Source organism: Ischnura elegans, chromosome 3 (genome assembly GCF_921293095.1).
Source record: "Ischnura elegans chromosome 3, ioIscEleg1.1, whole genome shotgun sequence".
Taxonomy (NCBI): Eukaryota; Metazoa; Arthropoda; class Insecta; order Odonata; family Coenagrionidae; genus Ischnura; species Ischnura elegans.
The window spans coordinates 132,257,110-132,269,787 of record NC_060248.1 but is presented as its reverse complement, the minus strand read 5'-3'; positions in this window follow the sequence as shown (position 1 = coordinate 132,269,787).

Sequence of the window (12,678 nt, the reverse complement as noted above, 5' to 3'; positions counted from 1 at the left end):
CGCGCGGGGGCCGATGGGAAGGCGGTAGGCGCGGCAAATACTCGCCTGAACTCTGCAATTAACCAAACCTCCGCTGTTTGAGCATCCTTATCGATCATTAGGACACGCGATCAACGCTGCGAATAATGTCTGGCTTCTAGCCCACGCCCACAATCCACAGCCACCACGCCTCCCATTAGTTGCCGTTGAATTCGCAATGACCAGCCGAAGTGCATTACAAATACAAATGGGTGCAGAGTTGGGGTGAAAAACTTATGATTTCTTCTCTAACCGTGGTCTTTAGGGATTCTTTTACGCTGAGAACAAATCTTTGTTTGAAAAACTGATTTCTTCTCTAACCGTGTTCTCCAGGGATTCTTTTACGCTGAAAACAAATCTTTCTCCGCCTTTCTGTGCCTTAAAAAGGGAAGAAACGAGTCCAGAAGGCCTAATGTTTGGAGCTCATCATACCCGTAATTTTTCGATGCATCAGTACCCTCTACGAGAGAGCAATCATAAATGCTGTCATCGGGATGTTACCAGAAAACATGTCTTCCTTCGCACCTGCATTTGCTGAGACTATTACAACATTCAATTGCATAATCATCATCATTAAGAAATATTTATTAATCAGCCGAATATGGAGGAAGATATTGTTATGAAGAGAGTTAATTTTCATGCAGGCCAATGGGTGACCTCATATGAAACGAAAGGTGCAAAAAGGAAAGTACGAAACTCAACACTCCCTACAAATGCAACAATATTCGCGAGACCATGCAATTTTTTCATTCCTCAAGAGTGGTTTTCGGCACTGAGACAAAGTCTCTAGAACGGCGAGGACCGTTCTTCCATGCATATCCTTGTAGACTTTAATCTCACTTTTAAAATATTTGTCATTCTTTAGTTATCGACTGCCCATGAGGTTAACTTATTTTTTAAAGCCAGTAATCATTATTTCAAGTGCAAACTCTTATCGTGGAGGGGTGATGGTATCTACTTTGAAGTTGCCTACTCCTATCAAAGCACTCACACAGGCGTCGGAGTCTCTTGGATTCTCCAAAGAAATCCCACTCCGTTGACAATACGAGCTCTGTGAAGGAACAATGCTTCATGACTTAAGGTTCTGTCAAAATGACAGGCAATTAAAATTGCTTTTTCATATTTCCACCAATGCTACCGTCATTATCTTATCCTATCTTAAAATAGCGTCGTTATGCAACAAAAATGCAGGGTATATATATATATATAGGAAATTTTAGGGCACAGAGTAGGTCAAATGCACCTTTACCTCCTATTAAATCGTAATATCACGGAGTTTTATCTCACTATCATTTATTGTAATCAGCTCACATGCACCTAATCACTCCCTTACACGCGCAGATGATTGGCATAATTCGGCAGGTGCATCGGATTTCCGTACCAACCATACTACATTCTCATACCTGCCAAATTCCTCAAAGATATCGCCTTCGCCAAATTTCGGCAAGCACAACAACGGCGGACAGAGCGCTAAACACTTGCCGAAATACAAAAAGTAGAAAAAGCCCTCCCCTGCCAGCAGGGGCGGTCAGTCCTCCGCAAAAGCGTTTGCGGTGACCGCATGCAAATGCCTCGAAGGCTGTCAGCGGGCGCGTGAAAAACCGCTCAATGGGGGAGGATGCCTCGATAATTAATCGCTGGGAAACATTTCGAAAAAAGAAAGGAAAGAAGGAATAAGGGGAAGGGCTCTTTCTTCCCGATGGGGCTGGCTGTGTTCTGGGCGCACATAATTCTCGATCCCCGTCCATTTCGAGCAGGGCCCACGGGCGGAATAAATTCAAGAGGAAGAAGAGGAAAAAGGCCAGAAAAGAGAGAGAAATCATATTCGGGGAGATATTTGAATGGTCGTCGGGGAGGCCTTACTTGAGGGTGTAGGGGGTGTGGGGGGTGGTCGGGGGCATTGAGGGTGGGTTGGGGCACCCCCGCGGGGCGGGATCGGTGCAAAGGGCGGGTGGGGGTGGGCGGGGGGGTCCCTTCTCCCCCCACAACGCAGAGGGGGGTCGAGAGACGAAGTGGTGGCTTTAAATCATTCACTGTGTGGAGAGACAAAGGGACAAAAGGTGAAGAGCGGCGATCGGTGTTTGTGCGTGCGACGAAGAGAGAGGCAGCGACCGACGGACAGCAGCAGAAGATCCCTCTTTACTACCTCCCCACAGCCGCAACGCAAACCCCTGGCCGGTATGGGCACTGCGCCTCCCCCTCTTATGTTAGAGCCATCTGGGGTCGATACCGGAAAACGAAAATATTTACGCATTTGTATGAAATGTGTACTGTCGGCGTCAAAATGATATGCATCTGTACTTCGCAAATTTGTATCTGGACTTAAGCGCATGCCTTAATAATAAATAATACGTCATTTTAAAGGAAATTTTATTCTCAATTCTGATTTATTTTTTGTCATTAAGAAGTGTTTCTATCAATTTTGTCTTTTCTTTCGGGGTAAATTGTAGGACTAGATAGTTTTCTAATATTTTCGTTATTTTACAACAAAATAAGTGTTTTGAAAATACGCAAAAGCTATTTTATTAATATACATTAATATTTGCAACTTATTGTGGAAGATGAATGTTGTTGACGGAGTAGTTTTCCCTAGGTTGAGTTACAAAGTTCATGAAGTTGACAGAACGACTAATTTTATGGTGCGCGGAGTCATTTATTACACTGGCGTGTCTACATTTTTGAATTTTTCATAGTACAAAAAATAAATTAGAATTGTGAATAACATTTCCTTTAAAATAACCTATTATTCTTTATTGTGGCATGCACTGAAGTCTAGATATACATTTGCAAAGTACAGCGGCACATCATTTTGGCGCCGACAGTAGGCCCGGAGCTCATTGTCACGTTCCACGGGTCTTGAAGGCATGGTTCGGTATTAGGACAGACAGTAAAGATCATTTCCGCCAAAAGGAAAACATAGGGAGGGTAGAATGGAGGGAAACCCGGTGTCGGCAATATCCTGCTCAAGAGGACTGAATAGAGGAGGCCCCATTCCACAGCATAGGAAACTGATTTCTGTTGTCACTCCGGTCGCATTTTAATCGGCTTTCAAAAATGTCCGCCGCGCGCCTACGGTTGCAATGCGATTCAATTTTTTTTACAATATTAGCTTTGCAATGTTTACAATTGCGAGGAATAGCATTGAAAAATAATTAATTTGATAGATCACACCATCATATAAATGTCGGTTAACTTCGTGGAAGGTTACACGGGATTTCCACCGGGTCAGGTTCTCCAACTCCATCTCGGCCGACGTTTTTATGTATGAGTTGTCCATCGTCTTCAGAGCAGAGCATGATGCCCTGAAGACGATGGACAACTCGCCCATCAAAACGTCGGCCGATATGGAGTTGGAGAACCTGACCCGGTGGAAATCCCGTGTAACCTTCCACAATTCTATACGCCGGGAAAGCCTACGATCATTCTTCTGTTGACATCCCTAATTATATCTTACGTACCCGTAAACCTCGGATCGATTTGTCCGTCAGCGACGCGAGTGGGGACTTCTGTAAACTATTTAAGTAAATAAAAGATCGTAGCACTTTTCCACAAGAGTTTTTAATGCGTACAACGCGTTTCAGCTCGACTTGACAGAAGGTCTTGTACCAGATGATGGCTCAGTGAGCCGAAACGCGTTGTACGCATTAAAAATTCTTGTGGAAAAGTGCTACGACCTTTTATTTACTTAAATATGTCCAACTTCCACCAATTGAAGCCTGAATCTGTTGAACTTACTTCTGTAAACCCATTTAAATGCACACAATGTGGGTGACAACACATTTGGAGGACGGCTTCAGGATCCTCTTTTGTAATATTCGTGGGCCTTCTCTTCACGAAAGAAGCCAAGGTGTGACGGATTGCAGTACCTGAATAGCCCTCCGCGCAACGGTCAAGCAGCCATTCCACGTCCGAAAGGATATTTCATTTGTTCGCCTATCGCTTGATAAGTCTCTGCATTCTTACCGTCCTTATTTTCCAGAATAATGATGGATAGGGATGCGCGAGTACTCGCAAAATTCGAGTCGAGTCGAGTAGTTGGTACTCGACTCGATGGTTTCGAGTTCATTACGAATGTCTACTAGAGTCGATTAGTTTCGGTTTCATAGATATCGATGCCAGTAAGTTCAGAAATCTGCCGACAGGAGGCGCTATCGGGAAACTCATCTAATAATACCGTTTTTAAAGTCGATAAGTCGATTACTGAGGGCTCTTCTGAGTAGTTTCGATACATACTCCTACGTTACTTGAATTGACGACATATTACTTCAGGTTAATTCATTTCAATTGTCCTTATAGAACTGTTTAAGACATTAATTTTCATTCATCTTGCATTTTGTCACGATTCACATCAACGTTCCTCATTATCTTTTCCTATTTACATCAAGCTAAGCATTCGGAATAGAAAATTGGGAATAGGGCATATGAAAGTATGTTGGAGCATGCATTGCCGTACTGCCTGGTTCGCAAATGTCAAACTCAACTCGATACTAGCGAGTAGTTTTCAACTCGACTCAAGATCAAAAAGTGCTACTCGCGCATCTCTAATTATGGATAAACCCCACTTTATTTCCTCGCATGATCTACTAGATAACGCCAGCTCCATTTCAGCCCGCTCCATCGGCTTTCACGTACTACTGTTTCCCCCCCTACCTCTACCGTTTGCTCCGACATAATACCCCTCTAATTCGCAATCTACGTTTCACTAAGCCTATGAAAAATGCCTATTTTTTTAAATCCATCCTTACTTCCTTTTCGCCCCACCCTGTCGAATCTCCAAACATAGTCAGCAAGGACTTCAGAAAAAATATATATACATAATAAGGGGTCGTGAAGTATATAAGTTTGAATCATAATTTTGATTTTGATGGGACGTGAGTCATTGAAATTGAAAATAATTCACAAGACTTTTCAAAGAAATTGTTTATACTTTTAAATACAAATATTCCTTTAATAAGAGAATAGATAGCTATAATATAAATGAAATTTATTGCGACCAATTTTTTAAAATTAGGTTTTCACTTTTTTACTTTTATTTAATTTTACGGTGGTCTGATTTTTTCACATTTAATTTAATTAGCAATGTATTTATTGCATTAGGTTATTAATTTCACAAACCGCTATTTTACGGAATTTAAATATTCATTTCTTTTTTTGTCAAGTTATTGTGTTCTGTATTTAAGGTTGCTAGATTTATATAAGATATTATCATCTCTAAATGATTGACGGGCGGGACTGAAAAACAGTCGGAAAAACAACAATAATTTCTAAAGTTAATAATGTAAAGTTATCAATGTGTAATTTAATATTAATTTATAATTTTTGTATCGAATACATGAATGCAATTTTTTATGGAAATTATATTAGAGCTTAATCGTTCAAAAAATTTGACCCACATCTCGTGATATAAAAAAATATATATATACAAAATTATGATCACATCAACTTGTTACTAAGGCATTTCTTTGATATTTGAAGGTAGATTCACATACATTCATTGCTCTATGTCTTAACGCGATCGAATTATTGATCTTTTGTTTTGTAGGGCGGTATGAATTATGTAATATTTTACACTTTCCCGACGAACAAAATACTTATACTTTTCTCGGGATTCCGCGCGGGTAAGATTTTCTCGGAGCAATGAACTATGGTAAAAATTTACCTTGTGGTTACGACTCATTTTTTGTGACCTTTTCCACCAATTTATGCCATAGTTATTTACCCCAAAGTTGTTAAGCTAATTATTCGTCAAAGGCTCAATTCAAATGTATTGCTATTTTTTCTATAAACTATCCCCCACTTTCCCATTTCTCCGTTCCACAAAATATCTCTTTAATTTCATCTTTATCGTCGGAAATGTGGCGCGGTTTCAAAATAATTTTCTCATCGTCTATCTCTTTAAAATATATCTCTTCTTAATTGCTCAAGCAATCGATGCCTAGATGCAGCCTCAGATTCCCCGGTGGCTACCGAACTAACTCGAGTGAAAACTGTGTAATGTTCTTTACGTTTTTTACTGTGCCAGTTTTTGGCGAATCGCACCGCTTTTCTATGCTTTTAATAAGTTCTCGTATTTAATATTTCTGAGCCAAATCATTATATTTTATTTATATTGTTCCAGAGGATACTTAAATGCATTTAAATCCCTTTATAGACCTAAAATATTTATGGAAAAGTACTAAGTCTGTTCCAGAAAAATACTACTGGAAAATGTATTATCCTGGAAATAATACCCACTCTTAATAGGGTAGTTTCCTTCATCAAAGAAAGCAAAAGGCATTGATGGCGATTCGTTACCCACCATTAGTGTATTCATAATACACAAATTATTTGGTTTTTGAAATACCGGTTTAGACGAATGGCAAGGGTCAAATTTTATCCTCATTTGAAAAAGGCCAGATTGGCGCCCATGCGATTCCACTCCACGTGACGTCACAGGGACCTAGTTTCTACACGAGAGGATAGGAGTTATGCATCGTCAGAGTCTACCAATGCATGCATGAGTCACAGAGCTCAAGGAAACATGTCTTAATAATCACCTATTAAAACTGGCTAAGGTCGGAAAGTTTTATTCGCTTGATAAGGTATTAATAAACCTTTTTTAAGCCATGCGCTACCAGACAGGAAGGTACTCAGCTACCCGTTAGCATCCTGCGTCCTATCAGCGCTCAGAGCCTCGATCAAGGTCACCTACCAGGCGGGAGGGGGAACCAGAAATGCGTCGTACGGACTTTTTCCCTTCATTCCTACTTACGCGTCGCGTTTTCGCGCGCTTGAAATTTTTCACTTTTCATTTGATCGCGAAAAATAGATATCGTCATTTAAAAATCTAAAAGCGTGAAATACGTACTCCAGGAGTAATAATCTTTCGATTTAGGCAATAAAAAAATAATAAGAAACCACCCTATTATCATCATTCTGTGAAAATATCCCTCAATTTAAAGCAATTTCTGAAGTAATGTTTCTTTCTCTAATTTTCCGTTCTCGTTTACTCTGGTAATTATTTGCGGTCACCAACTCAAATTAATGGATGTTTCAGCGACTATCACCAAGATTATTTAGTGAACGCAGTCTTCAGTTAACTGTGCTTAAAAAAACGATCTCAAAATTGTTAAGAAACATAAATTAACGTTTTTTTTTTCGAAAAACTGCTATCTGTCGCTGAAAATTGTGCTAACAGCGCGAAAAAAGGGCAAAATTACGAAGCAACTCGTACCCAGGTATGCATCGAATGCGTTTCACTATGCAAATGAGTCAGCTCATTTCATAAATTAATGTTCAAGGCCTCGTTTACAACTCGTTTAACAACGGAACAGAGCGGCTGGGTGGATGGAGAGATTGATATGGCAAAAGCATCAAGTAGCCAAGTCTATTTTGAACTATTACCGAGGATTACTCCTCTTTGCTATTACTCAGTATCCTTGAAGTGCGCAGGAGGTCCACCATCATTGACTATAATTGCACAATTTGATGAAGGACTTTGGACGGCGGAAAAAATCACTACTGTGAAAAATACTTACTATGTGATGGGTTCGTAATCGAAAATCATTTCTCCGGAATATTTTATCGAAGTTCATTCGACATAAACGTCAGGGAACGAAACATCATGCATGCGGCTGTGCGTTGATGAAGGGAGGCTTTGAATATGACGGCGTGTAAGAGGCGGATAGAATGTAAATAAACATGAAAATGGAGCACATGACGTAATAAATGCAGGAAGAAGGGGAGGGCGGATGGAGGAGATTAATAGGACAGGAGGGGGGGGGCGACAATGGAACACAATCATCAATCCATTAACCCCCTCCCTCATCCTCCAGCGTCTAACACCCCCACACCACTTACAACATAACTTTCAACCCCTTAAGAAAACCCCAACGCGACCATGCAACTCAAAACAAACCCATTGAGTTTATTATTTAGCATAAAGGATTTTCAATTTTTGCATCAACATCAGATAACGCACTCGAGTTCATTTTGAGTTGAATTTTGTATTTTAGAAACTAGCTTCAACTTATCTTACTTGACTTAGATTAATTGAGGTAAAAATTAGAAATCTTTGCATTTACCTAAATTATCTTCATTCATGTTCTCCTGCTCATTAAAAACTGGAATTATTGGAGTATTATATGACACGTAGAAGTATTTTTACAACAGAAATTATATATTTTTTAAAGGGTCATCTTGTAACCTATGGACTCAATTTGAGTTGAGACTCGAAAGAAGTCTCGCTATGCTAACGAGGCAACTGAGTCTGGTTTGAGTCTGGATCATCACTTGAATAACGTTGTGGAACACGTCTCTAAATGCCACTGCATTGAAGAATACAAAGATGCGTATTTTTCCACGTGGTCAAAGGTTTTACTCCACTGTGCGTCTCTACGATTCCTGAGTGGTTAGTTCCGTGCCTCTGTCGCATTGGCTGTCCCGTCTCGTGCACTCAGGCACATAATCGCACCGCTTCGGTCTACCCCGCCTAATCACCATTTCGAATCTCACAAATATCTCCCAAATTTATGGCTCCTAATTAAGAAACTCGCACTGTGTGCCCACGAGACAAGAGGCCAGGCGTGGAAGGCGACGCCGCCCCGTGAGGGCAGAGGGGGAGACGAGAGAATTTATAGGGCCAGTTCATGTCTCCGCTCTAAAAACTCCATCGGTCTCATAGACGTCCGTGACTAATACAACGAGGGGAGAGAATGTTCACAGAAACATCCCAAAAAAAGTATAATCACTAAGAAACAGTGATATTTATAAGATTTTCACGGAAATACTTTATGAGCGAAATATTTAGTACTTAGTTAAGGGCACACGTGCAATATAATACTCGACCGGGATGATGTTGGCTTGGAAAAATAATATCACTAGAGAAGGTTTCGATCCGGGACCTCCTAATCTCCCATCTTAGGATCATCTAGTACCGTTTACCATAGTGATTTTGGCGATATAAATGGCAATAAAGGTAGTTTTGAACGGCATTAGCTCCCATGATGCAGGAAATAAGAGTACTTTAGATCACAGAAGATCTGAAAGTATCATTTCAAGATCATTTCGTTAATGTTTTTCCGATAAATTTTCATATTCGTATCAAAATTAAAGTCCTGGTTGGATCTTAATGTGATATTCTCCTGGCGGTTTGACGATAAGATTCCACAAATCATCACTTGGTTCACGCGAACATTTAGGGAAAAAAATCCAAATGAAACGACCACATTTTATGAAAGCAGGAAGGGTTTAATTGCATCCCAATGACTTTCACATCGCAATGGTAAGTATTAAACCGGTTACTAATGGTCGATTATTCATTTATCACTCAGAGCCTCCAGGCGAATGATGGTTTTGAAAATTGAAGTCAGAACTCAACCAGAGCTACTCAAGAGAAAATGAATTTTTAAACATTCAGGGCACGGGTTCCTCTCCTAGATGGATAGTTCGGTTACGTCGCCCCAAGACCCACTCACTCTGTGATACAAGATACAACTAGAAGCTTGCTTTGGATGAGTAAAGGTACAGCTCATCTCAAAATAAGCCCCCAACGCGTTATTTCTCACATCCAGGGTAGAAGGGACAATTTTTTCCCCTCGGTTGCGTCACACTGCGAGGATTTACACCGGTGGGAGCCCTGAGGGACCGGGACTAGTAGCAAAGCTCTCTACCCGCTAACCCCAATTTTTAAGTGGGGATTCCCAAGGCTTTTTCACTTTTGAACCGAGAACCAACCCATCAGTGACCAAACGCTCTATTAAATACTCTATTTTAATGAAACGGACAAAAATTCAAGCAGAAAATTGCTCCATAAAAGCTTGGAATTTGAATGAGTGATTTGTTAATGCAAAATGGAGCATTTTTGCTGCGGCCACACACAGACACAACACAAGAACATTTTACATGGAGAGAGCACTCAGTCTAAATCGGAAGCCGTCGGTCGGACGGTCGTCAATACCAAAGATAAAGCGCAGTACGTACAAGTAACTCATCGCCACATGAGCGATAGATTCGGAGTTGCTGCTGCAAAGGGAGAGAGAGGGCCCCCTCTCGTCATTATGGGCCATTTAACAAGGGCCCCTCGGGACGAGAAAAACGACCCACGACACGCCCGGACAATCCGTGAGCAGAGAAGAGAACGGCCAGCGTGTCGTCATTACCACTCGACGACGACCACTCGGAGATCTTTCCCTCCACACGCAGCCCTTAATAATTCTTCGGATGGGCTCTCCACGGGACGTCTTAGTTTTACAAGCTGACCCTCGCAGTGGTGGGGGTCAGATGGATATATCATGGATTTCGCAGACGTCAGCCACAACAGACTATATAGGAGCCGACGACGACCTCAGTCAGCCCGTAAAGATTCCGGGCCCACGGAGGGAGAGAGGGGCCCTTGGAATGGACCCTTCACGCCCCCCCCCCCCCCCACCACACTCCACAGATACCACGTCCCCATGACGACGGCACAAAGAGGCGAAGAGGCTAAATCGCGTTTTTCCATAACATGTAATACACTGTATTGTATTTAAAGAGGTTGTGAATTTTTAAAAGAGCTTAAGGGTTAGCAATACTTTGTTGAAATAAAATGGAATTTGTTTTTGGGTCAACATAAAGTTTTTCGTTTTCATTTCTATCAAAATTTATTTTCATTACATTATTATGTACTTTCACGTTTTGTATACATTCGACATCGTTCAGAATTTCTATTCAAATGTTGACAAATTTAAATACTTCAAATATTTAATGCTGTATTATGTATGGTTTTGACTGAGGTAGCTTCCCATAGGAATATCTTAGAAATAACCTAAATCTCGTATGCATTAATTCCTACTTCGTATATTATTATCTGTATATGAGCAATTTATCTAGGTATTTTCGCCGCATTTAGACAGTATATGAAGCGTCTGGGTATGAGCTTGGTGGAAACGGGTGATATCAAAAGTAAGCAAAACTACCACTGGTACCACTTTCTCACTAAAGCACGCCATACACTAACACTAACGTCACTAGCAGAAAATCCCCTTGCACTCTACGGTGGTGATTATAGTGATATAATCACTAGTTCGCTGCTGTGCACAGAAACGTATGATAGCATGTGTTGGGGAACATTTAACCTAGCTGCAAGGAACTCGCTTATCAGTTTCAAGATCATTCCCTGAAAACGCTCATACCTATCTTATTTAAGTTAATCATCTTACCCTTTGTCTAAAATCTAAATTAATCTTAGGTAAAATATGTCTTTAAATAACTCCTACAAATTATGAAAGGACTAATGATTCCTTGTAAAGGAAATAATATGCTGTTTGCGCAGTGAAATTCTCATTCTGCGAAACTGATTAGATACGACATTATAATAAATGGCTTCACTAGTTCTTTGTTGAGCGAAAGACATAATCAATCAAAGTAATTCTTGGATATCACGTACTCGAGGAATGCATAGGCAAACGTTCCCTTTAGATGGTTTCATTCATAATTCATATTTATATTATTACCTCATCAAGTTACAACACAAACTACAATGTTCAACCATTGTTACACTTCATCATGCATCCCCCTGCACGCAGAGATGTGAGGCGAATTAAAGTGAGGAAAATGTGTTTGTGGATGTTTACTTTACCATAAATATTGTCCGTTTCCACGAATTCTATAACGATACGCTTCATATACTGGCGTAGGGAGGCCAAAACACCTAGATGATGATCAAATACGTGACAACGCATTGTATACCGTGTGGTAATCAGGACACGTCTAATAATGAGATCCTTCCACTGGTATTCATGCATCGCCGTCCTCTTCACAATATACGCTATTTCCTTCATATAACATTGCCAAGAATATTTCATCTTCCTCTTCTCTATTGCATTTACCTCGATAAACACTCACTTAACGAGATCATATCCATTTTTCTCCTTCTTATCATTCGTAGCACAGTCCGCTGTTCTCCAACTTTTAGCATGATCTCCTCATTCCTTGCCCAGTACGCCAAATAAATTCCTCCTTTTCTTTTAGTTTTTGTAGCATTTTGACTTAGGTTTATTGGCTTTTAAACAATGCATATTTCTGTTTTATTCCGATTTCTCCTTTCTAGGTAATAATAGTATCTAAGATTGAAATTCTAATCATATAAAGAATTGAAAAGCTGCTCATTTTCATAATGAAAACCCTTTTTTCCCCACATTTGGGATTTATTCCTCATTAAAAACTCTTATTCAAATGTAGAAAGTCATTTTGGAAATTTTGAAGAAATAAATGGATATTGGATACCACTACCTCATGTATATACCTCAAATATTAATAATTGCACAGTATATTCCATGAAAATATCCTTCGTCTGTCCTAAACTCTGAATATGTGTAAAAATCGTCTGAAGTTAGTTAAGGCAGTTCATGCGAAAGAAAAAAGGCTAGGCAGTGATTAATCAAGCTTACTCATACTTCCTAGAATTATTTTTTCAATTATTGCGAGCACTGTAATATTTTGGTCTGATTTTTTTCTGCCATCAATTGAATTTTTAAATTAAAAATTGCAATTTTGTTTTATGTGAGACCGTTCACTGAAAATTTAATTGCCAATACATTGAGCAAGCGAAAGGAAAAGGTTTTACATCATCACATGACAGGATTTTGGACCGGTTTTTAATTCAATTAATAATTTCAGTCCTACATGTAAATGAATGAAAAA